The sequence below is a fragment of the Bactrocera neohumeralis genome, chromosome 5 (assembly GCF_024586455.1).
Source record: "Bactrocera neohumeralis isolate Rockhampton chromosome 5, APGP_CSIRO_Bneo_wtdbg2-racon-allhic-juicebox.fasta_v2, whole genome shotgun sequence".
In the NCBI taxonomy this organism is placed as follows: domain Eukaryota; kingdom Metazoa; phylum Arthropoda; class Insecta; order Diptera; family Tephritidae; genus Bactrocera; species Bactrocera neohumeralis.
This window is the reverse complement of record NC_065922.1, coordinates 43,856,736-43,883,136: the sequence shown is the minus strand read 5'-3', so window position 1 is coordinate 43,883,136 and position 26,401 is coordinate 43,856,736. Positions and strand designations below refer to the sequence as shown.

At 36.4% G+C, this 26,401-nt stretch overlaps 1 protein-coding gene across 18 annotated transcripts in view; it reads left to right on the top strand.

Moving 5' to 3' along the window:
* The window catches only part of LOC126760566 (disintegrin and metalloproteinase domain-containing protein 9), a 578,909-nt gene that overhangs the window by 50,769 nt on the left and 501,739 nt on the right, over positions 1–26,401 (top strand). The window contains exon 1 of one of the 18 annotated variants that reach the window (XM_050476280.1): positions 24,684–25,098. The exons of the other annotated variants lie outside the window; for them this stretch is intronic. The gene's annotated coding sequence lies outside the window, so the exon portion shown is untranslated. Of the gene's footprint in view, positions 1–24,683; positions 25,099–26,401 lie in introns of those variants that run through there. 18 annotated transcript variants of the gene reach the window in all.

Below are 26,401 nucleotides of genomic sequence, written 5' to 3'. Positions count from 1 at the left end.
AGATTGACACTTTTTTCTTTGCAGAGTGTGGGCCCTTGTCACTATGCATACATTCAAATACATACATATATACATATATATGTGTGTGTGTTCGTTTGTGGTCAATTTTATATAGTTTTAGCTGGTTTATGCTTCATATGGAAATGTGGTTATTAGAAAATGCAAAGGATGTGAAATACAAAAACAAAATAAAATAATAAAATCATAAATTTAAAGTTATACATAAATTGTCAGAAAGCTAATCTCTATGTAATTTTTTTTGTGGCTTTTTTAAACAAGTGATTATTTTGATGAATAGAATTGTGTGAATCCGATTTATAGATTTTTTTCTTAATTTTGTAAATAACCGAGAGATATCGTAATAGTGTATTTCTGGTACTCCTATACAATTCATTACTGAAGTCTCAATAAGAATTTTTGTCGAGTGAAACTTTTTAATTCTACAAAATATCCAACAAAACAATTTGTCGGAGAGGTAGATATATGTACGAGTATATATCTAACTCACAGTTTGACAAATCTTCTTTTGTATTTCCAACCTGCTGATAGAGGTTAGTTATCTTAGAACCTTAGACTTGACCAAAACATCCAACAAATCTGCCGCAGTACTTTTAAAACATAATCTAATGTTTCTGAGATCTAATATGTGTTAATCTAACAGCTAAATCGGTTTCTGATGACCTCCTAAGACCACTCTGCGACTTTTCCTCTGTGATATTGCAACGCTGTCAAACTTAACCTAACCTAAAGTTTGTTTAATTTGAGATACATTTTCGTTTCATACTCTTCAAATGACTAACCAATCGTGCTTGTAGTGATGTCTTCTCGTATAACTTTTTGAGTAATCTAATTTTTGAATTTATTGTATTTTGACAGATCTAATGCCACATTTTGTCACGTTTAAAATTTAATTCAGTGTTTTTATATATTTCCGAAGTAGCTCTTTCACTTGGTGTGTATAAAATAACGGAGAAACCTTTTAGCTATGGAGACAATAAGCACAAATTAATATTTGATCTTACCTTTCTTTTAGCCCATTCTGGAGAAAAACTCTTTTTGAAATATTCAATATTGAAGCTATTGATTGTTGAAGCTTCGATCGTTTGTTAGAAAATGACTCGTTTTGTTCGTTTCCAATAATTTATGATTAATGTTTATTATTTTTTTAATATGAGAGTAGCGATCTGGCCAGATTCCATGATGTTAATGACAACAGGCAGAGTCATATTTCCGGTTTGCAATATTCTAATCTTTGATGATTGTGGTTACTTCAAAGATTGGATTGTTTCATCAAGAGTTTTTCTAGACGTGCAAAGCTTTTGTAATCACAGTAGAAGGAAAAGTTTCCATAATGTGTATGCTTTAGTTTTGTACATCTCCCTTGTATGTGCTTTATGGCTGCAGATAATAATGGTAGTTTTCTTAAAGTTCTATGCCTAAACTTTACAAAATCACATTTAAACAACATTAACCTGTCAAAGCGATGATAAACACTTTTATGTCAATATAATAGGTGTGAGTGCTGATCTGATTAACGAGACCAAAAATATTCGACGAATTTTCTTCCAGGTTCTGCAAAATTTCCTAACATAATTATTTATATAAAATATATACAAATTTATATTCTTTGAGTGGCATCTTCTTGTTGCTAAGGTTTAATATGCATCTGTTCCGTTTTTAGATTCTTTAATTTTTAAAGAAAAAACACAGAAACTTCAAATATAATGGTGAACGTTTATTTTCATTCGAAAGAACATTCTTTGGCATTTATTTTTTGAGGATTATCTCTTTCAAATATTGGCTGCGGCTACGTCTCAGATAATCCATCCGTTCACTCCAAGTGGTGTTAACTCGTTCGTACATTTCGACTGGTGAATGACACGAGTGATGTTTTGCTCCAAGGCCTGAATCGAAGCGGGATTGTCCGGATAGATTTTAGACTTCACATATCCTCACAGGAAAAACTATCTAATCGTGTACTATCAATCGATCTTGGTAGCCAATTGACCGGACCAAAACGTGAAATTATCAACTCACCGAAGTGTTCTCTCAATAAATCCATTGATTGATACAATGTGTGGGAAGTGGCGCCGTCTTCTTTAAACCAAATGTCGCAGAGATCACGGGCTTACATTTCAGGTATCAAATAGTCGGTTATCATGGCGCGATAACGGTCGCCATTGACGGTTACGTTCTTATTGGCATCATTTTTGAAGAAATATGGACCAGTGATTTCGCGGCCCACAAGTCACACAAAACCGTTGTTTTTTTTTTGATGAAATGGATGAAGTTTTGAGTCTTTTCATGTTGCTCTTTGTCCCAAAAGCGGCAATTTTCCTTGTTTACATATTATATATAGTACATTGAGCCAGAAATGGGTCTCTGCATTAAAAAAAATTTGGCATGAAAACGTCGGATATTCTTGCTACTTTTCAACGCCAATAGAGCGCAGCGATGTCGCTGGTAAGGTTGAGCGGCTTCAGCACAAGCTGCATTATGTACGCTTTTAATTTAAGATCTCGACATTAAATGCGCCAAGTCGTTCCATACTTCAGTCCGAGTTGCTACGAACGTCGTCGAAACGTCTCTTCGCGGTCTTCGTGTATACTCTCAGCTATGGTTGGTATATTTTCTCCACTGCGTGCTGATCCATTCGATCGAATATTATACAATACTGAATGCTTGATCGCACGATAGTAGGTATGTTGAGCGAAGCGCGCGAAACACATTCCTTATAGAACGTGAATTTGTGAATTTTTTAAACGATTTGTTCGGGTGTAAGTCTTTCCATGATAAAATTCTAAACAATGCGGGACAAGAATAACAGCTTGACATGACTAACGCGTAATCTGCCAAAGGAAAAGGCTGTTGAAAAAAGTACCTCTACTTGGATCACGCGTTATCTGGCTAACAAAAATGTTGTGTGATTTTTCATCAAATTTTACTAAGAAAATTATTTTTATAAAATTTATATATTCTTTGAATAATATCTATGTTTTATATAGGTTTAATAACTATTCCGAACGGTTTTATATCGTTGTCGATAGTTTACACTCTTTGCCTTTGTTTCCTGTAAAGGTGACGATTACTATATATTATATAATAAGTTGAGATTGCATCAGGGAATAAAGCTTTATGCATCACCAAACCACTTCGTTGATATATATTTCTATAAAATAAATTCTATATCTTCAAAAATATTATTTTCCTTCCGAGTAGTTCATCTTTTTGATGGAGAGTCCTTCATTCCTTCGAGGTGCTGCTCCATATTTCTTACTAGTTCTTTCTAGCTCCCTATTTATATCTGTGGCCAGTTGAAGTAGTTGTGGGTGCTGTTTCTAATTATGTTATAGTAATAATGATTGTGGAAATGTACTTAATATAGTTGTACATATATGACACCCGTTAGTAGACTCAGAAAATATTTTCGCCATATTTTGATAAATATCAGGGATTTAATCAGCAGAGAATGCAAATGTCAAAAAAGTCTTGCGGTATTTTCGCTGGTTGGCGCCGAAAGTGCGTAGTTCTAGTTTTATTCGTCGCATCGGGTCATGCTATACCTTTTTGGAAAGCTCATTTCACGCGCTAACACGTGTTTGATTGATTGTCGTTTCTTTTAAGTCGTTCGTGAGTTATAGCGTCGCAAACATGGAGCAAAATAAAGAGAAAATACGGCATATTTTACAGTACTACTACAATAAAGGCAAAAAATGCATCTCAAGCCGCCAATAAAATTTGTGCAGTTTATGGACCCGATACAGTTTCATTTCCACCGCACAACGATGGTTTCAACGTTTTCATTCTGGTGTAGAGGTGGTCGAAGATGCGCCACGCTCCGGAAGACCTGTCGTCGAAAATTGCGATAAAATCGCAGAATTGGTCGAAAGAGACCGGCATAGTAGCAGCCATAGCATCGGTCAAGAGCTGGGCATGAGTCATCAAAAATTCATTTCAATTTCAATAAAAAAAAATTCAATAAAAATACCGCAAGACATTTTTGACAACCTAATATTTGAAAATGATAGCATCCGAACAGTTCACCGTGTATTATAAGGGACTTTACCATTTCAGTTACGAAGCAAATATTCTTAGGTTAGACAATCTGATATATCAAAAATGCAAATTCTAACGACAATGTAATAATTATTCTTAACAGCTTTCACTCTAACCCTAAAATGCTGACAATATTTTATATTAAACGTTTAAATAATTAAAGTACTGAATTTTACTTCCGCTTATATTTACTGAAATTAGCAGCAAATAAAATAAAATAAATCCTTTTGTTGAGCAAAATCAAATGGAAATGAAAAATGTCATAAATTTACAGTTAACTAAGCGCTGTGGTTTATCGGTTACCATATACAAATTGGCAATTTATGCACATAAATAAAAACAACTGCCAACGCCATTAGACGCACACACACACACAGGGAGGCAAGTGCAAATCGCAGGCTTATGAAAATTTACAATGACAGTTCAAAACTAACCAACCAAGCGAGGCTAACCGGTTAACAGACTAGGTGGCAGCAAATATATTTAGCTAAAAATAATAACAACAATGACAACCTGTGTTTGCACGCTAAAACACACACACATACGCTCCTAAATATATATGTGTATATGTATATGTGGAATTATGGCCTTTGTTTTGTTTCGCGCCGCTGTGTGCAGCCAACCGCTAAACCAGAAATTGCCGAAAATTCACAAAATACATACACATTCACGGGTTTTTGTTTATATGGATGAATGTGTGTGCATTTTGGGCAAAAATTCATATATTTTGCATAAATGTGCGAATAAAAAACCCGAAAACAATAACAAATGTGAATTTTCGCTGCGCCACGCAGTGTGTAAATTCTGCAAGTCAGAAATTTTATGCGCTTTGACATCGCGTTAAGTTGTTTGATTAACGACAGCGCCACAACAACAACACCACAACAAATTAGTGGCACGCAACGGCAGTGGACGAAGGAAAGTGGTGAATGCTGCAGGAATGGTGGACTAAATGAGTGAATGAGCGTTTGATAGCTTGATGGGTGCAAAACAATGAAAGGTTGTGCGGCAAGTTCAGTGGCAGGGCAAGCGGTGAGGAGCGACTGTTTTGGTGACGGTGTGTACGAGTGTGCTTGTGCAGTAAAAACCTAAATGCGTCATTTGCAGATAAATCCAGCGGTGTTCAGTGGTCATGGCAATGAATGTGTGACTGAATGCATGGCTGAGCGGGGGCTGAAGGGAGGCTGAGAAGTGGAAATGTGGCAGACACTATTTTGGGGCTTAAGCGGACACTGGCTGGCACATTAGGGTGAGTTAATATTTACACATCAGTGTATGGGGCTTTATTGTTAGTTTTGATTACCGGTGGCTTCTCGACGTGGATCCATGTAACGATTGAAAGAGTATTTTTGTAAACGGCATTAAGCCTACTATTTTTTTGAAAACACGAATGGGATTGAGAAAGTATTGATGATGTTAAGGCTATCTAGTTTGACAGCCTAAAATATAGGCGATTTTTGCATATTTAATTTTAAATCTTAAAGGGAAATTTATACATATTTTGAGATAAATCACTAAAAATTTTGAAAAAACTTAATATTTTTCCTGTTATACGTGGTCTCCGACGCCGCTAAAAACGGGTCTTCCTATGAAACCTAAAAATAAATATTTCTAGAAAACATTTTCGACACTTGGTTGAAGAAAATCACAAATTGAAATGGTGACTCCTTAACAAAAAGTTTAATTTTACCAAAAATTTTGATGGTTTAAGTCTGCCAAAAATCGATTTTCTATAGATTAAATAACAGTTAGGTCATTTAAGAAGAACTACATACAGGATAGACAAACATTTAGTTTCAGTTTCTGACATATCGATCTGAAATTTTGCTCACATGTTCTCCCACATTTTCTCCACAGCTTGCCCATATGTCACAGCGGCCGATTTAGGAATACTGTAGTCGTACAAACTGATCTATCGAAATCAAGTTCTTATATAGGAAATCTTTTTATTTGACAAGATTGCTTCACAAAATTTAGCATAGATTATGGTTTAAGGCATCTGTGCAATCTCCGCCGAATCTGTCAAACTAACTAACTAGACTAACCACAATGAAAAGCATCAATCATTGGCAGCTGCTAACAATCAATTTGACAACTCTCATCTGAAATCCATTTGGCAACGTTTATCTGACGTCTATTTGACAACTGACATCAGATATACATTAAACAGCTGTTGAATAGCGGCATTTTGACATGAGTTTGACCGTTGTAATGAGATATCTTTTCAACCTTCATTTAATGTCTGGTTGACAATAGCTGAGTTACATTCATTTTGATACATTTTGATAGGAGTCTGACAGCTGCCATTTAACAATTTTTTGACAACTTTCATCTAACATTCATTTGACATTATGATATTCTTCTTAACATGTTCTGTAAGCTGTCATTTGTTGTCTATTGACAACTGCCATTTGATTTCTGCTTGACAGCTGTCATCTGACATTAATTTGACAACTTGTTGACAGCTGTCATTTGACTTAAATTTGTTAGTTGTTATTTTTCACCTCTTTGACATCTATCTTAGCATCTGTTTGACAGCTGCGATCGGACATTCATCTGTCTTATGGGTAGACGTACGTATGTATTGTGTGCTTTGTGCTCTATATCACGGTTTTGTGTGGAAACTTTGTGTAATACAGCTTTGGTTTAGCCAAAGTTAAAATTGTTCTTGCTTTCAAAAGCTGGTGAGAATTACAAGCATTTCGGTTAGCTGAATGAAATTAGCACAAAATCAAGGTCTGCGAAAACTACACTTCCGTCATAATAGTTATCAATATGTACATATTTTGCTTATTAAAAATTATAAATTCATTACAATATATAAAAATATAGACTCCTATCGCCCTAACACACATACATGCATATAAGTATAATTATATATAAAACTACAGCTGGGCAGCGCCACTCTAATTGTCGTCGTGTGGCATAAATCAATTAGTGCACCGTGCCGTGCTTGTGGTATGCCTTACGCTTGCTCGTTGTTGTAACTATATGGAAAACAACAACAATCAACCGAGCACACAGCCAGCCGTCGCGTTATGCAGTCAGCCAGTGTCGCGCCACAACAGCAAACGGCAAACAAGCGACAAAAATGCACTTTGATTTATATTTTTGATTTCACACACGCATTCACACACACATACGCACGCAGCCATGTAAATAAATGTAATTTATAGTCCTATATGGTGTATAGTGAGTTATTCGCAGTATATTCCACAGCCGTTGGCGCGGTTGTCGCACCATTCGCTCACAAGCCGCGCTGCTAAGCAAGTACTCGCCTGTTGTTGTTGCTGTGGTTGTCACTGCCAGTGCTAAGCTCTGCTATATTTTGCATTTTTTATTCATATTGTTGATTTTGCAATGAATGAATGCGCTTAGTTTGCACAGATAATTACAGTTTTGGAAATCGTGCAACAATACGCGAACGCAACGAGGCGGTGGCGTATGAGTGATTTTTTCATGCTCTCTTTGAGTGAAGGCTGTACATATGCAGCGCAGTGGTGTGTGTCGTTACATGCGGTGTATACATATAGAGATTTGTCGATGCCGAAGTGCTAAGGTGTATTTTGGAAAAATACTTACATCCATATATATGTACATATGTATGTGTATATTAGGGTAGGTCAAGAAAAGCGCACGTTATTTTCGCTTCCTACTCTAAAAAATTCGTTGATAGACAACTCTAAGTAAGGCTTTCCAAGTGTAAGCTCGTACTTGTAATGGTAAGGTGCTGCACCTTATAGTTTTCCATTTTTCCTTATTATCAGATAAACAAAATATATCACGTTTCCAACTACTAGGAAAAATATCTCGATTATTTTTGTAGGGCAGTAAATTTCCTACCAAACTATGAGCTTTGCAATTTAAAATTAAAGTTTTGTCATTGAGTTATAAATTTCAAAAGAAAAAGCAAATTTACTTAAAAATAACCAAAATTCAACGGTTAATATATTATAAAAAATGGATTTACGGAAAATCATAAAAGGCCTTTTCTGTAGAGCATTCAATTTCCTATAAGATCTATAAAAGCAAATATTTTTTGAAGTGGTGGGCTACAAATTTTTCCATCTGGTAATATGAAAAGAGCTTTCTAGAGGTATCTATCAAGCAATTCTTTAGCGTATAAAGTGAAAAAAAAAATTCTCTAATATATACGTGTATACAAAGATTACATTAGTTTTTCCAATTCACTAATTTCATTGATTTAGATTTGTGCATGTGTAATGCTGCTTACGGCAGACAAAAATATCAGTGGTGTATAATAAAAAAATTATGTTTTCATAGATTCATCAGAATGAAGAAAATATATTGAATTTCTGGATTTAAAATACTCCAAATATATATTTTTAACAACAGTTAGCAAGTTTTCGGTAACATATTTTTCAAATTGTGAAAAGATTTATGCAAGTAAGTAAACAAAATGTTCTGCTCCTAAAATTTTTTGAGCACAAAAAAACAAAAAAAATATATTTGTGTGCTTAAGGGGTAAACCTTATGTGAAATTTCACATTTTTTTGCTTTGGCATGTTTAGATTTTGTACAAACATATTACAAAAATATGACAGTAAAATTTGAAATTTATATTTCACACAGGTTTGAGTATACCCTCCTAGCAACTGAGTTCAATCGTTGACTGATATATTTAAACCGGTTCTTTTCGAAACTGCATTCTTCGAACTTCCTGGAACTTATACTCGTAGACAAATCACAATCAAATGTTTTTTGTATGTTCTCCATATAATGATCTACCGCTTTTTGATCTGATAAATAATAGAACTTTGGCTGATAGAAAAATATACACAATTTTAGATGTAAGATCATTGTACGGTAGATATCTTCTAGTCCGGATTTTTTTTGGTTTCATCTGCGGAGAAGGCTGAAATCTTTCAACGCTGAAAAAATGCTTTTTAAAAATTAATGACATTAATTGTTGTTGTTGTTTCTAAATATAAAAATCACATTGATATCTGATATTCCGCAAACAACAAGTTTTTATAATATAAAATCCCGATATGATGGATTTTGGAGAATACTTAATGATTTTAGGGTCCTCTCTTTACAGAAAATATCAAAATATATTGTGTATGTAAATAATGTCTGATTTTTAGCAGAACTTGTTTTAGTTTGGCGGAGCGCTAAGTCCGGATCGTAGTACCAAATCTAAATACTTCAATGGAGTTTATTCGAAACCATCGAGGGAGAATTGTTTCATTTTCATATGCTTCACAATCAAACGCTTTAACTTTACTTTCCCACATTTCTCCAAAATGTGAGCCTGCCGGAAGAGATAAATGGCAAGGTACCAATTCAGTTGTTTTTCCTCCGTTATTGAAGGTTCGTGAACTTCTTCAAAGGATTCTCCTCTAACTGCATTTTTTTTTTTTAGAAATAATAAAATATTTGAATTTTTGTAAATTTTTTTAAATCCTAGTCAAAAGGATAAAAAAATTTCCGGTTCTTCTTCTTTGGTAAATAGAAGCATATCCCGCTAAAGAGAACTATAAGTTATTTCGGGCTTTCTTTCTTGTTATCTCATTTTACAATGTTTAAGATTCTCGAAATACTCCGCCGTTATTTCAAAGTACAATTTTTCAACTTCAAGAGAAATTTATGATAAGTACTTGTGTGAAAATTGTGCATTTGAAGAAACAAAAATTTCAAAAGATTGAATGTGAGGATCAATTGTGAAAAACGGAAACCGGACCTACATATTTGACCTAGGCATTTTATTAAAAATATATGCCATAAAATCTTGCAACGCATGCGAACTTTAATTTGGTAGGAATATAAACGGCAACGACCAGACAATCAATGGCAATAGAGTGGGCACAGCTGTAACAGCGAAATTAACTCAATCGCCCCAAAAGCGTGACTGGCGATTACCAACAGGTTCCGTGAATGGCTGGCGTGCAGCTGACTTGATTGGCTCATGGAAGATAATGGTGGAGTAAAGCGATTTTTTCCTGTTGTTTCTCTAACTGTTCATTTGTTTGTTTCGACAAATGGATGGAGTCGTTGTCCTTTCGTAGGTATGTAGACAAGTGGTATGGTAGACTATCACCATTATCCTGTATTTCTATATGACTTTTTGCTTTCGTTTGTCAGTCGATATTTGGCGTATCTTTTCTATCAATCTTAATGCAACCGACGTGTCGAGCATTACGCCGATCTAAAGTAAATGGGGTGCGTGTGGTAGTGACACTAAAATCACAAGTGTCAACACTGTTCAAATTAGGTGGTGACCAAAAAAACTTGCAACATGGGAATCCTTGACTAATGGCAAACAAATATTCTGAGTGCTTTCTTGACTAAGCTTTTCATCTTACCAAAAACCGTACAGAGCACATTACAGCTATGGAGTGACTTTCGCGGCTTTAGTAGTTCATTTGTCTGGGAAAAATTCACGAAGATTCAAAATAACCTTTGAAACTTAAATAATTCGAAAAATGACTAATGTCGCGTTAACTATTAGATCTAATGCACTTTTCAATGAAAATCCAACATTAAGGGATTGTATTAAAAATTTTTTTACTCTGGAAATAGCTCAAATGACAAACAGTGAAGCTTTCCAAACCAAATGGCGTTCGTTTAATAAAAACGCTTTAGAGGAGACGAATAAACATCAAAAGCTTTAAAAGCTTTAGAATAAAAAGAAGCTTAACGATTTTAGAAGTATTTTTAAAAGCTTAAAAAAAAAGCTTTTCAATACCTTACAGTTAATAAATGCAATTCGAAATCTGACCCATCTTCTAAAGACATATTCCAAATTTTAAACCGTAAGACCACGTTAAAAATTATAAATTACAGGTTACTTTAATGTAGAATGAGAAGCTGTAATGGCTGAATAAGATAAATAAACTTCAAAGCTTTACAAAAAGCTATTAGCAAATTAGCATGTGATACAGTCCTCAGAAATATGTGATCCGTATATTTAAGTTATCTTCCATGCTTTCAAATTTATAAAGGTTCCGTTACAAATCCTAAATTGCCGATCACTTAAACTTTAAGCTGCAAAAGGAGAAGCTTTAAAAGAAAAAAGCTTTAGAATAAGAAGGAGGTATAAAAGCTTTAGAGGGAAACGGAGCTTTAAGAGCCTAAAAAGAAGAAGCTTTACAAGCTTTGGAAGAAGAATACGTTTTAAAAGCTTTACAATTGCTAACAGTAAATAGTAGCAATTTCGAAATATGTGATTTTTTTCTTAAGCTATATTCCAAGCCTTAAACCTTTAGATTCCGTCAAAAATTATAAATTATCGATTACTTCAATATTAAGCTGTAGAATCAAAAGCTGAAAGGGCTGAATAAGAGGAAGAACCTTTAAAGGTTTATGAAATCCAGACAATAAGTAACCAGTAATTCGGAAATATGTGTTTCGTATACTTAAGCTATACTCCATGCTTTTAAATTTACAAAAGCTCTGTTATAAATGCTAATTGACGATCGCTTAAACTTTCAGCTATAAAAGGTGGAGCTTAAAAGGCTTTGAAAGAGGAAAAAACTTTAAAAGATTTAGAAGAAAAAGCTTTATAATAATAACTTTACAAGAATTCTCAATTCCGTGATCCGCATACCTAAAGCTCGCACATAGAGGCATTGCGTTTTGAGTAAACAGGCTTTAAAAAAACGAACAGGTGAGGTTAGCGAATAACATCTCACTCAAATAAACTTAAGTTCCTCCAAGCAACGCTTGCTTTCTCAGCAGCTTAATTATGAGTTTAACCTCCTGATAATGCCGATAACTCTCTGCAATTTAAACTTAACCCCTTAATCACACGTGTTTCCTGCATTTGCTCGCATTGCGCCACTTCAAGCTGAATTTTCAATATTTCAATTGGTCATAAATTACAAGTTTTCTCCTAGACCATAAATACACGAAAACTTTTGCTAATGCAAAAGTGGAAACTACAACTAAAATACTAGAGTTTTTGGTAAAAGAAAATCGGCGAAAAAGAAGAGAATATTAGAAAAACAACAAAAACCAGAGACGAACGAGAGAAAAATAAAATAAATCCACTTGAAAGTAATAAATTTTAAAAGCAACTTTCATTGCACATTACGCCTGTCTGCCGAAACTAACCGTACGAATAAACGGTGGCAGCCAACCGAAGCACACACACACACCTAAACGAAACGACCGACACTTGTGTCAGCAGAGATACGTAGAAACTATTTGAGCAAGTTAGGTGGGTGTGACATGCTGCTGCAAAGCCTGTTAACTGTACTTATGCACACCAACGCACCCATACACACCTATACATAAGCATATAAGGCGGTACACACACTCCGTTGATATAAAATGGGAAATCGCTGCGCTGATATATTTATTGGCTGGCAGTTAGAGTGCGCTGCTGTTGTTCGGCCGGCTTGGCTGGTTTGGTTGGCTGCTGAGCGGACGCACTGCGGAGTAGGCGTTGAATTTGTAGTGTTTTGGGAAGCTTTTGGCGTAAAATTGATTTATGAAAATGCCAAATGGCCGAACACCTGCAGTGATCTCACTTGGGAAGTAGTGGCGCGTGGAGTATTAAGTGCGCCAGCGACGATGACGACGACAGCGCGCCATTTGGCGAGTGGATTTCTGCTGCAGTGCAAAGTTTCCTGCGGCTGTGTGGGTATGTGTGTGCGTGAGTGTTGCTGAAATTTGAAGCATGCATCAAGGCGCCGGCATTTATGTGGGTGACGGCAAGCACAAGATGCTGCTTGCGGATATACATACATACATACATACATATGTGTACGTGTTTGTATGTAGTTGTTTGAGTACAAAAGAGAAATTTGTTAGAGCTTAAAGATTCAAGCGCTCAGAATAAATTAAATTAGAAATTCAAGTATGAAATATCATATGGATACTAAAAAAATCATTAAAAAAGTGTTCGAGAGAGTAATTTTAAGTTTATATTGAAATTTAAAAATATGTATCTACAACCTTATTATTTTACCTTAATATTTATCTTATCGTAACATACTGTGAGCGTCAAAAATAAGTAAACAGTGGCAACAAAAGTTTTTCGAAGCGCCAAATAAGTTATTATTTAAGAGCCTAAGTACAGTAAAACATATTTTTTATATCATTATATTTTTTTGAGGTTAAAAATATGAAGCGAATCTGAAACGGTTGTAAACTTATATTAGACTTACATAAAAAAGATATTTTACCAATAAAAAAATTATTGAACGGCCGAGCCGACCAAAGTGTATGACAAAAGCGCAATAGCCAGTTAAAACAAATCCATCAAACGCTGCTCAAATATCAAAAGATATAATAAACCAGTAGATGCCAGTACAATCAGGAGAACTTTGCACAAAAGCGGTTTGCATGGACGAGTACCACGCCGAATGGCCTATCACAGACGAATAACAAATGAACTTGAAATTTTCAAAAAAGTATACAAATCAGGCTGAAATTTTCTGGGAAAACATGTTTTATACAGACGAAACCAAATTCGAAATATTTGAATCGAAAAAGTCTCCCAAAATTTGGAGATCCAAAAATAAAGCCTTTCCTGATAAGTGTGTTACCCACACCGTAAAGCACGGTGGAGGATCGCTTGTGGTCTGGGGCTGTATGGCAGCATCTGATGTTGCGAATTTGGTTTTTATTGAGCCCACGATTAACATATTGGATTATTTCAACATTAAAAAAAAAAAATAATGCTCAAAGCATTGAAAAATTAGGCCAATCAGGAAACTGTATCTTTCAACAGGACAACGATTCTAAACACAAGTCCAAATTTGTTAGTGAGTGGCTGTTATATCAAACACCAAAACGCTGGACAACCCTCCTCAGACCCCAGACATTAATAATATCGAGCATCTGTAGAAGCACCTTGACCGAAAAATCAGGCAGAAGGACATTTCAAGCAAGGTAAGGCTTTGATTGAAGAATGGAGCACAATCTCCCCAGAATTTACAAAAAAAATTTCAGAATACATGCCCAGAAGAGTAAGTGTTGTCCAGAAGTCCAATGGAAAGTAAACAGAATACTGGAATGAATATTAATTTAGTTTACGTACATAGATTTTAACTTTACAGAACTCTGTTTACTTTTTTTTGACGCGAAAAAACGAGAGTATTTTTACTTTAAGTGAATTATTTTTGGCTGTGTTTAATTTTTGTTTATTATTTATACTAAGTTAAACTCTTATAATATAAGCCTTGAATTCTATAATACAACTTTTTATTGTTGCATTAAAGACTCCGTTGTTATAAACACTTTAATATTGATAGAACTGCTGTTTACTTATTTTTGACGCTCACAGTATGTATAAAAACTAGCCATTGTCCATTAGTCCAGTAATCTCTAGCTTGTTTCATTCCTTATTTTCTTATGTATAGAAAACAGAATATAAGGGAAGATTCTAGTAAACTTTGAGGTGTTACTACTGTGGTGAATTTTTAATTTATACTTCGCGTGTTTTTCGAATCGTTAATTTTTTTTCTGTAAGTTGATAGTACTGTAAGTGATATCTATGCTAAATTTCACGTCAAAATATTCATTAATATTTGAGATACGCGTTCTTTTGTGACGCTCTAAAAGTGAATTCTTCGAGTTTTGCTATGTCTGAATTTATTAAGAAAGAACTGCATTGGCTATTCGTGATTATTTCGCCACATTTTCAACTAATATAGTGCTGCAACCACCGCGTTCGCCTGATTTACCTTCGTGTAATTTCTGGCTATTCAGCAAATTTAGCGTCCATGCCGAGGACACTGTTTTGACTCAATTGAGGATATAAAAACTGAATCGAAGAAGGCTCTAAGGATTTTTCCAAGTGCTATGATGACTGGAAAATTCGTTGGCATAAGTGTATTGCAGCGGGAGGGGATTACTTTGAAGGAGATGAAATGGACAAAATTCGACTTTCAATGTGATCACAGTAGTATAGCGACTTGCAGCTGACAAATGTTTTTATGAAGGTTGTGACAAAAATTCTAGCTCATCGGTCCAGTGATTTCGGAAGAACTTTTCTCACCGACTCTGAAAACAGCGTTTCGCAAAAAAACGCTTAAAATTTTGTGAGCCGGCTATCTCATACAAATACATATATTGTATGTATAGTGTATACCTAAAAATTAAAAAAAAAACAAATGCACTGACCAAAGATCTGTTTTATTATTATTCATATTAGCAGAAATGTTACGACTAAAGAAAAGTTAACATTCAAAAGTACACTGAAAAAAATTAAAACGAAAATTCATTTAGTAATAAATAATTATATGTTGGTTATTTGTGCTTTTTGTTATTTTAACATAAAAAGTTGTAATTTCAATATTTAAATAATTACCTTTTTGAATTGTTGCCTGATGTAGACAAAAGGCATTGAGTTAACAAAATATTTTGGTGTAATTGCGCTAATTTTATACCTCACTACATTATTGTTTCTTTTAATTGCTTGGCGGTATTGAATTGTTTGCCATTCTTGAAAACTCTTGCAGAAAGTGTACCTCAAAGGTCCTCGATAAAGTTTAGTTCTGGGCTTTTTGCTGCCCAATCTAGTAACGGAATATTTTTCGATTTAAAAAATTGACGCTTTATTTTGCTGAAATGTCCAGTTATCGCCATACTTCTGTCCCGCAAATTCGATTAGTTCATCATCCAATAAGTTAACATACATACATTTCAGCGTTCATTTTAGTTGAAATGAAGCACGTTGGAGTCTTTCCTTCAAAATCCAGCCCAAACCATGACCGATTCACCACCACAGTTAGGGTGGTGTAAATTAACTTTTTTTTCGTCGATAAACACAACGTTTCTCCACTCTGCATCCCAAAATTGGTACTTATGAGCGAACGCCAGTCTAGCATTAAAATGTAGTGGCAAAAGCTCTGGTAAAGGTAGAAGTGTATTCTACGTCATGTATAATTTGAACAATGCGACTACTCGTTAATTTCAGATCCATATGATGTTTAATATGTCTACTGCTCATCCACTGCTAAACGTCACATCAGTTTGGATCGAGCATCGATGGTTGGTGTTCTGCCTCTGCGCTTGATAAAACTGTAAATAGAAGGACTTTTTAAGAAATTGCTTATAGTATTTCTATGTCGTTTAAGTTTTTCAGCTATTTTTTTTATTTTTAAAACCACCTTCATGCAGCCAAAATATTTGTCCCAGTTCATATTGGCAATTTCGCAAGTTTTTACGTACGGCTGATATCACCGATCTGAACAATTTTTTCGGAGATTACATTGTTGCCTTAGAAAATAATCTATACCAAATTTGGTGAAGATACATTGTCAAATGTGAAAGTTTTCCACACAAGAACTTGATTCCGAACGTTCAGTTTATATGACAGCTATATGTTATAGTGGTCCGATAACGGCAGTTCCGACAAATGAGCAGCTTCTTGAAGAGAAAATGACGTTTGCAAAATTTCAAAACGATATCTTAAAAACTGAGGGACTAGTTCGAATATATACAGACAGACGGACGGACAGACGGACATGGCTAAATCGACTCAGCTCAACATACTGATCATTTATATATATACTTTATAAGGTCTCCGACGCTTCTTTCTGGGTGTTACAAACATCGTGACAAACTTAATATACCCTTGTCAGGGTATACAAATTCTTTCAAAAACACTAATATCTCCGAAACTTCTTACTGAGTTAACTTCAAAATTTCGGATACTATTTACAAATATATATGTACTTTTGACATATAAACAAAAAAATCTGATTTTTTGCAGTTCATAACCCGATATAAACTCCTAAGTCATCCGAAAATCCTATACTTGCACTGTGTATAATTTTGCTCAGATATTTTGACTCGGCCAGTTGCATAAATTATCAACTTCAGTTATTTTATTTCTAAGTTACAGACTAGTTACTAAATGAACTTGCTTGACTTGACTTGACTTTTAGATGATGTCTATAAACTTTTTTTATATTTTTTCCAAAATAGCTTTTTGGGAATATTTCTTCAAGTGAGCGTTAAAGGATTAATATGTTCAGAAAAACTATAAAAAATTTGACTCTGAAAAAAAGTATGCAAACTGCAAGCGAATGTAAAATGTTAATAGAAAGTTGCAGAAAAGAATTATGTTCAAGCTTTGTTGTGTTAAGAAAACAAGCCACTTTTTTGAAACTGGTATAGTTAGCTGATGAAAGCCGATAGTCTAACTCTAATATTTAGATATTAGTTTGTAGTCAGACTAGGGGAAGTCGGACAGAATATAAATTCTCATTGACTTAGCTGAATTTCCGGTTGGTGTCGATATTTGATGGATCTGCCTTTTTTGTTTTTGATGTTTACAAACGGTTTGTGTTCATCAGCGATATGACGATATTAACTTCCAGGATGATGACACGACTGACTTGAGATTGCGCAGATTTGCTTGAACTACATCTATAGACTTTATTCAACTAAATTAGATATTAAAAGTGTTTCAAGTTTCTAATCTATTAGTTTTCATACAGCTCCAGAACATTTTATTTATTGAGTGGATAGTAATTTATTCGTAACTACGTATCTCTCTCAGAGCCTTCTGTATCGTTGTTGAAGTCAGATTTGTAAGATAACAGCACTCTCTGACTCTTGAAAGCTGGCTTTGGTACTTGCAATGGTTAAAACACATTTTGTTATCATATGTATAGTATAATTATAAGAAAGTTGGAATGCCAACCGACTCTTAAATACATCTGATTAAGAAATCTAATGTCTGCTCTAGTCAATCACACAATGACTCTTTTAATTCATCCTTTCTCTACATGCATCTACTTACGTGTCTACTAGCTTACATGCAGTCACTAATTAAGCCTGCCATTGTCTGCCGGCACGCCGCCACCCCAGTGCTCGCGCTTGTTGGCAGACATGGCCAACAAAAGCAACAGCAATACCAATATTAGCTTAATGCTAATCAAAGATTGTGCCATCGACCGACCGTCTACCGTTACACTAATCGATGGGCGTGCAACACATGCGTTGCGGCGTCGCGCCACGTCGCGTCACATCGCGTCCTTTTGTCAAGCGAAAGAGAATGTTTGAGCAATCAAGCGAACAATTCAAAGGTTTGCACAAATGCTAATGGCCTCACTGCCGTACACCAACACAGACAGATGTTTGTATGTGTGTGTGGGAATGGAATTTTGTGGCATGCCACATGTGTGCATGGTTGTCTGTATTTATATATGTAATCTATTTATGCGTATTTACTGTGACCACTTAATGCTAGGGTTCGCAAATAGACACAGCATAAAAGCAATTGGCACTCAGTGTCTTAGACGCCGAAGACATGCAGCCACTGCGCACATACATACATACGCATATATAGTCAATAGCAGCATTGGCGTTGTCATCGACAGCACCGTACATTAACGGTAATTGCTTGATTTTGCTTAAAGTCGATGTTTGCTGAAGGATTTCTGCTTGTGAAGCCAGGCTTTTTCGCTGACAAAAAGGTGTTGAAGCAGTGTCTGCGTACGCTGGTGAATGAAACGCTTGAAAGTAGCCGCGTAATTGCTTGCGAAGGTTAATGTCTTAGCTTAAGTGGTTGTGACTTGTTTGGTGTCACTTGCAGGGATTTCCATTTTTCTATGAAACTCGGTTGTTTAAGCAACTAATGACAGTTGATATGTCTCGATATGTTTATCTTGATTTATTTGTACTTCTCTCATTAATCTATGGTGAATAGTGACCGTTACTAGATATTAAAAGACAAAAGACAAAAGACTTCTGTCATCTTAAGATCAGTATAAGATAAGCTTCTAGGAAAATGTTGTACATATTTGGGGTTCGAGCCTCCCACTTCTGGCATGAGGCGCAAATACCATGCAATATGGATGCCTATCCTCAGTGAAGCTTCTACCTCGCGTTATCTCCACAGTGATGGTTGGTTCTATCTGTTTAGACTTTGCATGCCAGAAATACGGTTTGAGGTCTGATGAAAAAAAATTTTAGTGTGTTGCTTGTTTGCCTCAGTCAGATTTTTCAGCTACTCTTTCTAATAACCGTCATTCATTCCAAAATCGTTAGATATGTGCGCAAATGACATTGCTAGAACTCTGAGGCTGATTCCTTCCTAGATCTCGATCAATACCAGAGGTTAGGTGATTATCGGGAATCCTGCTCCGTTTTAACTGCTATATTCTACTCTATTATTGGAGAACTGGGTAATTTTTCGCTTTCGAATACCTCGACGGTTGAGCATTTTCTGGGAATCTATGCCTTAATTATTGGACCAGCGACTAGACATTATAGCTGCTTTCAGTGATGAAGTATTCATCTTCAGAAATCTGAAGTCTTATGGTGTCCCACAATATGCTGGGGTATTATTTCACAGTTATATTAACTTTTGGATCGCGGCCACTTAAAGGTCGTTTTAGAAGACCTAGTGGTCTGCGCACTTCCGCCACAGGAAATTCAGAAAACATTTACGGAATGCCGGCTCGCTATGCTTGGAAGGAGAAAAAAGAATTCTTGATTACACTGTGGTGAAAAGTTTGCGCCAATCCACGCCTTACTTAATGGAGGAAAAGCTTAACATTATACTTGTAGCTGCATACGTTCTGGGTGTAAATATTAAACTCCAACAGTCTTACGTCTTATGGCCACTAAAAGGCGTGATGTTGTCACACAGTTCCTTTACCGTTCGGGTGATGGCTACGATAAGATCGTTTTTAAGACGATCTGTCGTAGGACGACCATGAGGGGATATTCATAAAAAATTTACGGAATGTCAAATGCCTCTGTCGCACCACTAATAATGTCTTAGTCGGAGGATAGAGGAGTGTAGATATGCTTTTCTACCTCTCGACTAAGAGTCACACTTCAATTACTACAATCTTCTCTTCATAGAGACTTACAGTTCTTCTACCGCATGACCGCTACTTAAAGGTCAGTTTCCTTGACCTAGTTGTCTGGAGATGTCCTTGAGCCAATTTTCCAAGGAATATTATGGATCGTCATTTCGCTGTATCTACCAAATGACTTAGTCTGAGCTTAGCGCAGCTTCCATATGCTTTTTCACTTCTGGCTCAAACTTCAGTTTCTACAATCTCTTCTTTATTGAGATCTACACTCTGGTCTTACATTGCCCTAATCAGAATCTTTACTCTGGGTTACAAAAAAAAAACTTTAGCGAAATGTAGTATTTAAAAAAATATAAAAATTTCATTAAATTGAAGTCTCGAGCTAAACTAAGTCTTAATGTTGCCATGTCTTTCTCCTATATTCTGCAATTTTGCGATTTTTCTGCACGTTGACCGACGCCTTCATCATTTGCTAGCGCCCACATAGCGTTAACAACAAAAGCAACAACATATGGAACTACGGACAATGAGGGACAATAATCATTTGAGTCGACAGCAGAAAGCATTCACAGCCAATATTCATGCATAATTCAAATGAGCCCTTGACCAAGTGCACAATACATAACTGCACCCACGTATGCCATACGACTATAGGTATGTGTGTATGTGTGGGTGAAAGAAAATGGAAATGGCGAGATAGAAACAAAGGCAGCATATTATGCTCGATCCGAACACTAATCTATTCGTTCATACCCGTACATACATATGTACATAGTTGTAACGGTATAGATGGATAGATGTAGCGGAGAATAACGGTACCGTTAAGTTCCACCATGTGTACATACACATACGAGTATGTAGTGAGTCTATGGTAACAGGGCGCTGGCGTTGCTGACACGTGTGGCACGATTGAAAGGCAAGCAAAGTCAGCAATTTTTGGCACCAATTTGCTGGCGCTGCATTGTCAACAACTAATTGGCGAGCATTTTTGCTTTCTTTCTTCGCTTTCTAAAACATATGTGAAAATTCTGGGGTTATAAGTCGGCATGTGTGGGGGTTCCAAGCTTATGAATGAACTCTGGAGTGAACAGCATAGCAAATGCAAGAATGAATGAATGATTATGAGCAATCGTTTGTGTTGCTTGCAAAGCGTATGCAACCCTGTAAGGAATTTTCTACTTGCAATCATAATTATGGCGCATTTATTTGCACTTCGCTCACTTTTTGCAAATTTAACGCTATTTGTGTACTTTTGGTGAAATAATAAAATTTTCGGAAATAAAAGTATAGTTCACAAAAGCTTAGTAGGTGCTCTATTTCACACTAACTTAGAAACTTGGATTAGAAAAAAAATAAAAGGTATTTGGCTTAGTAGCGAAGATATCTTCCGGGCTTGAGACCCCTAACACTATTTCAGGTGTCAGGGAGTTGAAGGTGTCTAAAGAGGTCAATTTCTTAGGTCTCACATTAGATTCAACCTTACGGTAGAATAGGCACGCGGAATTAGCACTGCCTAGAGCCCCCTAGGCACTCATGATATGCAGATGCTTAGCCGGCAGATCTGAGGCTGCAAGCCAGGTATCATAAGATGGCTGCATACCATGATCGTAAGGCTTATCGACACTTTTGGAGCGGTTGCTTGGGCACCTATGCAACGCAGTCTTCGGTAGGCCTTCAACTATCGAAGCTGCATAGGCTCATCTGTGTCTGCGCTTTAGGGGCAATGCGCACTTGCCCAACCTTAGCACTTGAAGTCGTTTTGGAGCTCACACCGCCGCATGTGGTGATCAAACAGGTAGCGAAACATACCGGCGTTACGAAAAGTATTAACTTAATAAGAAGTTCAGAGATACTCTTGGCAGTAAGACGGAGTGGAACGATACCACTATCAAGTATCCAAAATACTTAGCGATAGTCAAGCGGCACTAGAAGCGATCTCAGGGTATGAGGTTAAATCGCTTTTAGTGGAGGAGTGTATAGGAAGGCTGAACAGCCTATCAGTGCGCAACCGGGTATACCAAATCTGAGTGCCGAGGCTTAAAGGGGTAGCCGTCATTGAGCTAGCCAGCGAAATAGCTCGCTCTGCGGCAGCGTCCAGGATGATGGGGCCAGAACCATGTATTGCAGTGGGGTCCTGCACTATAAAGAAAAGTGAAGAGAGAACAGCATTGGCAACAGGCGGCAGGAATGCGCCATTCCAAGCAACTTCTAGGAGGGCAAAACAGTGATTAAGGAAATTATCAACCTCTCTCGAGACAAATTCTGTCTCCATGTCGCGCTCTATACATGGAAGTGCAGGCTCAAGAAGCATTTGTCCAACATGAGCATAGTCTTTTGCGCAAACTGCCGGTCCTGAGACATGGTACAAAAAACTCCAGGACGCCTAATTATGAATTGTCCAATAATTTGCAGAAGCAGGCTGAAGATCCCAGGTTCTATCTATGTGGACAAAGCCTAAATTTTACTATCTATCTCTCATTTTTACAATTAAGGCCAGTTTTGAAATGTAAAATAATCAGATAGTTGTATTAATTATATTAGATAAGGTTAGAGGCTATGTATTGTACCCTGAACGGGTTAAATGAAGTTTGGCTCGAAGTTTGCAACTCTAAGAAGTAAACGTCGAAGACATCATAAAATATATGTACAAATAATCATAATGAGTCGGTTTGTTCATATATATGCGAACTAGTGTCTCAGTTTTTGAAACATCATTCTGAAATTTTGTATAGGTCCTTTCTCCCCAAGAAGCTCGTCTTATGTTGGGACTACCGATTTCAGACCATATATGTACATATACTATATTGTCATACAAACCGATCGATCAAAATCAAGTCCTTGCATGGAAAACAGTTTCATCTGAGCAGATATTTTTACGAAATTTGGCATGAATTATTGTCAAAGGCAATTCCCGAACAAAGTGGACCACTATTGCATGTACCTGGCATAAAATTGTTTTTTTTTTTTTTATTTGTGACGGATATTATAACTGCAAATTAATTAAAAGTTTGACGAAACTGATATTATATATATTATTGGTCACAAACAAAATAAATACACTAAGGTCTAGCATATTATATCGATAACGATTTCGGCAAATTGTTTTTCAGTCGGGTTGCCACCTTTTCCTAAAAGAGGGCAGAGCTTATAATTAATGTAACTGTGCTTCAGCTTTTTTATACTCGTTGCAGAGTACTTTAGTTTAAATTATGTTTACATAGAGTTGCCACCTGGCATACAATGACAAGCAAATAAAATTATGGAAAAAATTAAGAATTTTAAAATTTTTCCGAATAGCGTTGCCACCATATAACATTTTGAAAAGTTCTTATGTGCTGATTAATCTAATGGGAAAACCAGTATAATGGTGCCACGTTGATTGATTTTGGAATTGCTCGCGCTTTCACATTTCTTAGACCCAAATTGTCTTTCACAATGGTTTTCACTGATCCTTCCGATATTCCAACTATGACAACAAGATCTCTGACTGTTCATCGTCGACTCTCAAGCGCCAATTATTTTTTTTTTTATTGGTGTGTTGATCTTCAGTTAATGTTGATGAAGGTCCTGGGCGTGGTTTGTCAAAAGCATTACTAAAATATTTGAATAAAGTATTTATATAGATCGAACCACTATAGCATATAGTTGCCACACAAATCGACCAATCAAAATCAAGTACTTGTATATAAGCTTTTTGATCTGTGAAGGGGTTTCTAGCTTCGATGCAACTGAATTTATCATTTTTCTTGTTTTATATTTGATTAATAATATGCCTCTCCTTGAGTGATAATTTTATGAATTCCCTAAATCCATAAAGTTATTTTGTCAGAAGGCAACCAATATCATTCGGATACGTAAATTGATTTAGCAACTCTGTATATACATATGTATATAGATTTGGTCATATAAACATACCCAATATCTATGGCCAGCACTGTGACATTTCCTCAGCCACCAATCGCTGCCACCAGCTGAAGGCTGCGCCACTGAGCTGTTAATGCAACCATTTAGATTTAATAGTTGTGCGCAATTAGCATAATTGATTATGTTGCTTGTGAACTTGCAGCTTTAATGGCAGCAAAAGCAACAGTAACAAGAACAACAACAACAACTGTAACCGCAGCAGTGGCGGCAACAATTAAACCATTCAAACGCTGGAAGCTGACAACGCAAGTGGAACAAGCGAAACAACAACAAACAATAATTACAAGAGCTGCGGCGGTCAGACGCAAATAAATGAGCGATGCAACAGCGTCCACCAGGCAGTGTGGCAAGCGACAACAACAATTACAATAACAAAAATAACAGCTTTGATTGCGATAACTACAAAGCAGTGGACTAGCGATAGCTACAATAACAAGAACAACAATAATAGCATAAGTTAACTAAAACAACAACAGTGACAACAACAATAATACCAACAACGTTAAACAAAATTATAGCCCAGCTGCGCGCTCGCCACTGATTGCCACTGTCAGTGTTGCATTTCAGCAATTTATCATAGCAAAAGTGATTTGTTAGTGGCTGCCGCATTGCCAACGCAACGCTTTATTGCATCCCCTGATGGATTTTCTTGTGGCTGCAGCAACAGCCAAAGCCACATAGCATTGTAGTCAGTTGCCGCCGTAGTCGCGCTCTTGCGCTGCCTTCGCGTGCAACATCCCTTGCGCAAGACTCCCACAACCCACACAAATTCCACTTGCCACATACCATCTTCGCCTTCTTCCGCGTTTTCGTGTTAGTTTTTTATGCTCTTTTTTAATTCATTTTGATTTTTTGTTGTTTTTTTGTTTTGGAATTTCAGCGCTTATGCCACGCTGACTGTCTGTCCAACAAATTCGCTTGGCGATTTCAGTTTTATTCACGTTTCGCGTCGTTCGTTGTTGGCTTGTTTGTTCGCTCGTTGCTTCGCGTGTTCGCGTTGGCACATTTGATGGCGGCGATTCTTCGCTTTCCAAAGTATCTCTAAAACCGCGTAAAATATTGCGTGAGCTCTTTGCATTTGCTCGTCTATTTTTCATTATTTAATCATCGTTAAGTTTTGGGAGGAGTAATTACAGACATATACCAGACAAGTGTGAAACAAAATAAACATGAAAGAATCAATTACGAAAACTCAAGAAAATAATAATGTATATGGTTTAAAAAGTATTAAACTACAATATTAATTTAAATCAAATAAATATTCGGATGTTTCAAGTTCTAAAGTCCTGCATTAGCAACTGCGACTCTTCCAACTGCAATGCCTAAAGCTTCACAAAATACCAAAAAGCTGGAGTTCTGCAAAAACCATGTAAGCAGTTTTTTAAAGAAAAGGGTGATCCATTTCGAAATTGCCTACTTTTTTAAAGAAGAAACCCAAAAACAAATATGGAATGTTTTCTTATCATTCGAAAGAACATTCTTTGACATTAAGTTTTTGAATATTATCTCTTTCAAATGTTGGCCGCCGGTACGTCTCAGATGGTTCATCCGTTGAGTCCAGTTTTCGATGGCTTGTTCGAGCGTTTCGACTGATAACTGGCGAATGTTCCGCGTGTTGCTTTGCTCCAAGGCCTGAATCGAAGCGGGATTGTCCGCATATACTTTAGACTTTACATATCCCCACAGGAAAAAGTCTAACGGTGTGATATCACACGATCTTGGTTATCGTCGGGCCCAAAAAGTGAAATTATCTGCTCTCCGCGATGTTCTCTCAATAAATCCATTTATTGATGGAATGTGCGGGAAGTGTCACCGTCTTGTTGAAACAAAAATTTGCCTCGAAAACGTCGGATCTTCTTGGAACTTTTCAAGAGCTCATAGAGCGAAACGATGTCGCTTGAAAAGGCCGAGCGGCTTTAGTTCTTGCACAAGTTGCGTTTCAACATTATGTTTCATATATTTTGCGAATATGTCTGACTTATACGAAGGTAAAGTTTCGTTTGAAACAACGTGCCGTGACCGATTTCGTCGCTCCAGAAACGCCGATTTCGATATTAACGACCGTCCGCGTGAAGGAAAAGCAAAAACCTTCGAAGACGGTGAATTGGTGACGTTGCTCAATGTGGATCCGTGTCAAACGCAAGAAGAGCTTGCTTCGGCATTGGAAGTCATCCGCCAAGCCATTTCAAAGCGGCTACATGCGCTGGAAATTATTCAGAAATAACGAACTTGAGTGTCGTTTGAGCTCAAAATTCACTATAACCTACCTGGAAAGGCTTAACTTGGAAGTCATACCCTGTCCACTATATTCCCCAGATACTACACCGTCCGATTATAATTTGTTCAGTTTGATGGCACATGGTTTGGCTCAGAAGCAGTTCTGCTAACAAGTTGATATAGAAAAATGGATTGATTCTTGGGTAGCATCCAAAGAAGAACAGTTTTATCGTAATGGTTTTCGAGTTTTGGCAGAGACAGCGGAAAACTTGTGACCAGCGTTGGGCGATACTTCCAATAATTAATTTTTAACGACTTACAATAAAAATTGCATTTGCATTTCAAACCAGCCTGAAATGTTTTCATTGAGTTCCTCAAAAAAGCAATTGAATACTATTGAAATCTTTACATTGATGGTACCTTCGAATTAAAAAAGTACATTCCACCTCTCTTGT